Below are 4,755 nucleotides of genomic sequence, written 5' to 3' on the forward strand. Positions count from 1 at the left end.
AAATAATAATAATCAAATCATAAGGAACAGTAATCAAATAATAAAGAATAATAATAACCTAATAATGAGAAACAATAATGAAATAATAAGAAATAGTAATTTAATTATAAGGAATAAAAATACCCTAATAATAAAGATCAATAATCAAATAAAAAGGAATAGTAATAAAATAATAATGAATAATAATAATCTAATAATAAGAATCAACAATCAAATTATAAAAAATAATAGTAACCAAAATAAATAATAAGGACCAATATTCAAAAATAAGAAATAATAATAACCTAATAATCATGAATTAACCAAATAATAAGGTATAGTAATAACCTAATAAATAGGAATAAAAATTATAATAACCTAATAATTATCAAACATACATAAATTTAAAAAATAAATGTAGCACTTTTAAAATCATATTAAAATTTATAAATCTCTTTACAGTTTAAAAAGTAAAATTCATGTTAATTAGTACGGAATGGTTTTTTTTCCCATAAAAATGAGTGCAAAAGTAAGTATTAGTGAAATGAGAAAGCTCAATCCATTTTGGAAAATTTTAGATAAAATGTAAAAATATATTTCATCTAAGCATTTAAAGTTTAGTAAAACTTTAGTAAAATAAGTATTATTTTTCATTGCGAACAGAATTTTTTAATTAGAAAATCGTTTTAGATTAATTTGATATTAATATAAATTATAGTTTATGCCAATTTAGCAAAAGTACCGATGATTTTCTGAATGAAAATTATCAATGAATACTTGGCCGTTATAATAGAGCAGTTTTTGAATCAAATCTGCTTTATTATATTATTGTTAATAATAACTTATTTAATACAGAATAATAATGTACAATATACTACTTATCCACCAAATCTGTATTTAATTTAAAACGGTTGCTTACTTAAATCTGTCTGTAGTAGTAAGTACATTAGCTAATTATAGCGCTACCAACCCTTCAATTTCTGGATTTTAAATAAAATTAATTATAATATTTGTCTTTTATAAACATCATAAAAATGGGTGAAGGATAAAACAAAAAAGATACTTCCTTTTGTTGTCTATTTGAAATTATGACATAAAACCACAAAACCGACAGTTTGAATGATTAATTATGCAAAAATAACGTAAAACGTTTCTAGGTAAAAACGATTACTATAACTTTTTCTTATCAAAACGCCAAGCATATATTTCGTAAAAGCAAAATACGTGGGTAGATTAGGTTAAAAGTAACCACAATTCCGTTTTTAAACTTCAAACACCAATTTTGATTTTTGTATAAAATGTGCCCTTGACATGAGAGTGACATGTAAATTTTAATATTTCAGTTTTGAAGCTTGGTTCACGTTTCATTTTCCTAATTAAGTTTGTTTCGTGAAGATATTCAGCACAATAATTTTTCGTTTAATAGTTCCAAAGCGGTATTTATAATAACGGTATTAATATTTGTTTGCTAATTTTTTATAATACGAACTCATTTTATTAAAATGAATTACATTAATAACATAAAATACATAAGTATAATATCATTCAATACGTAATAATAAAGTAAATAAATACGTAATCGAATAATAAAGTAAAGAATTACTTTTAACATAATCAGTGTGATTCTTTATTTTATTATGAATAGAAAAAATTATCATCAAATACATAATAAAATAAATAAATTTGGAATAAAATGAGAAATAAAATTTGGAGAAAAAAATTATGGTAAAAGTACCATACTGTATGATAATGACATTTCTGGTAATAAAAAAAATACACTATTTAAACCATTTATTCGGTAATTATTTTTGTTCATATCGTAACAATTTACGGGAAATTCTTATTCTTCAAATTATAGTTATGATTACCACGCATTTAGTAAAAAATACATAACTGAAAAAACAATTTAATCGAATAAATGGTTTTTATGCCCTGCTCTTTAGGGTATCATGATAAAATTGCCAAATTTGACCACTTTTATCGAATTTTATCGCATGTTATAAGACCATATTTTTTTGTTAATTTTACCAAAATCATTACCAAAACGCTTCTGTAAAAATTTAAAAGTTTTTTAGTGTTCCCATAGAGCCAGAAATACGGTAAATTCTACCAAATCCTGGTAGCTCTGACTATATTTTTCCCAGTGTATATTATAGTAAAATCTCGTAATTTAATTTCGATCGTAATTTAATTTCGATTTATCTATTTCCTCATAATCTTTCTTTTTCTCAAACTGATGTTTACAAAGTAACAAAACACAATGAGCCTATTATTTACTGATATTTATACTTTTGTTTTTGTATAATGAAATATGTCTTAAAAATATTAATTTTTTTTAATTCAGCGTTAAAACTTATGTTGGAGTGTCAAACTTAATGTAATGAATATTTAGTGCAAGTAAAATTTTTCACGAGAGTCAGGTAAAGCATAAATAAAATTTGTGTAGCAAAGTAAATTAAAGCTGTGTACTTGCGAAATTAAAATACTTAAGTAGTAGGGTATTTTAAATATTCCGTTTCGAATAAAATTTCTACAGAAAGATAACTTTAAAAGACGTTAATGATAATATAAGATTTTCACATTAACTAGGAACTTTATAATAAAGTTCTAATTAAATTTTGTACTATGACCAATACTTCTGATAAAATTTACGTAAAAAATTTTCGCGTTTGCTTCTCCCTAATTTATTCAAGCTGGTATTTGAAAATTTGGTACACTTGGGCAAAAAAGCAAACTTTTAAAAATTTAGAGTTAGATCTGTAAATTGGGAAATTTCTTTCTCTCTCTCTCTGAAATGGAAAAAGAATAAGTAATATATTACATTCTTTCTGTTTTGCAATTGAGAGCTTATCAACTTGAAGTTGCTTGCAAAACAGAACTACAAAAATGCAACTACAAAAATGCTACCTTATTATTTTGTGCAATATTTTGAAAGTAAAATGTTAAACAATACTATATAATAAACTTTAGCATAATTAATATTCTTTTCCTGTTATTGTTAATAATAAGATATTGAAATAAAAACAAACAAAAAATTAAAAGCAAAAATACGAATTTTTAAATTATTACTGAATTGTGTAAGATAAAAAAAATTTTCGTCCCAGGTATTCAAGTTTTGCATTGAGTTTCGTCTAGGGTTGTGGTCCAGTAGGTTTTGCATGGAATATATAATTAATTATATTTTGAATATCTAATTATTTTTTCCTACTAAATCTGTACGGGGGAACGCTATACCCCAGAATTAACTTTCTTATTTAGCTTGCTAAAGACATAAGAGATGCATTTTAATTTAATCCCACTAAGCATTAGCTTTACAACAACAGCACATAGATGAAAGATACACCAATAAATTTCGTTTATATTTTTAATTATAGAATCTCTCTTGTTAAATAAAAAATATTAAAACTAAATATAACTATTAACCTAAAACTAATTACATTATTTTAATGTTTATACTCTTAATAAGTCACATTTGAAAATAGCGTATCTCAGATTGCATGCAACTTTACTGCAAACGTTGTATTTTCATTTTTATTTGGTTGGCATAAAAAAGTTGACTTTTCAATTAATTCTTTTTTAAGGAATTAATTAAATTAGTGCAAATGTTGGCATGTAAAGCTTGTTTTACTTAAAGATTGAATAAAGGCATGCAAATACCTTTACAAAAAATCTCATTTTTTTTGCTTTTATTTACAGTTACTGTTTATCGTGTTTTTTTTTTTTTTGTTTTTTTTTCATTCAAGTTTTGTCTGGGCTCTTAAATACAACATTTTTATTTGTGTTAAAAACTTAATGATCAGGCCAACTTACACCTTTAAAGTGTTAAATAAAGCATATAAAGGGCTGCGCAAATAAACCTTGTTTCAGCAATGGTCATAAAATCTAAAATAAACCATGAGAAGCTGAATTTATCCTCAGTTTGAGAACATTTTCTACTCTTGATTTGAGAACGATGATTCATCTTCGAATTCAGAAGGTTTCTCTAACCTTGTTTTCTAAAGGTAGATTCAATTAAGATATAAAAAAGTTGTTTCTGCAAGCTTAATACAAATCTCATAGCGCGTAAATTAGCATAGTTAAATTTAACACTGTTTCAAGCTTGCATGATTTATTTGCTAATCATTTATAAACCTTGTTGGGCTTTGTGATGAAGATTGTTGCTGACATTTAAAACAATCTTACACTGCTATCTGGGTATCTAATGGACATAATAAAGGAATCTGCTTTGTGGTTATTGTAGCATTTCTGAAATAATAAGAGTAAACGCAATTTTAAAAAAATTAATTTAAATGCAAATTTATTTATTTTTTTTGTTAAACATTACCGAAATTAAATAATTTCAAATTGCTACTGTCTAGGAAAATATTAACACATTTTTATGATAATTTGTTACTTTCAATTAACTTATTTACACAACAACTCGAAAATTTTTTTTAAAAATTACATATTCACAATTCGAAACTTTTATTTGAAGGCCATTTGAACAATGCGGTAAATTGAAAAAGTAATTCATAAAACTAGAAATGACATTTTCCCATCAAAAAACTAACTTCTTCTACAAAATGAAGTCATCTATTCTATATACATAATAATAAACGCGGCTGTGTGTTTGTCTGTGATCACAATATATCGCCCCAGAAGCCTCGCCCAGGCACGAAACTCGGCACATAATTGTGTTTTGACATAATGAAGAAGTATTTGTTTTCTTTTTCAAAAATTTGGATTAGTTTTTTAGTTATCAGTCATTTTGTAAGAAAATCTATTCGCGATCGCAAC

This window comes from Parasteatoda tepidariorum, chromosome 6, assembly GCF_043381705.1.
Source record: "Parasteatoda tepidariorum isolate YZ-2023 chromosome 6, CAS_Ptep_4.0, whole genome shotgun sequence".
Classification (NCBI taxonomy): domain Eukaryota; kingdom Metazoa; phylum Arthropoda; class Arachnida; order Araneae; family Theridiidae; genus Parasteatoda; species Parasteatoda tepidariorum.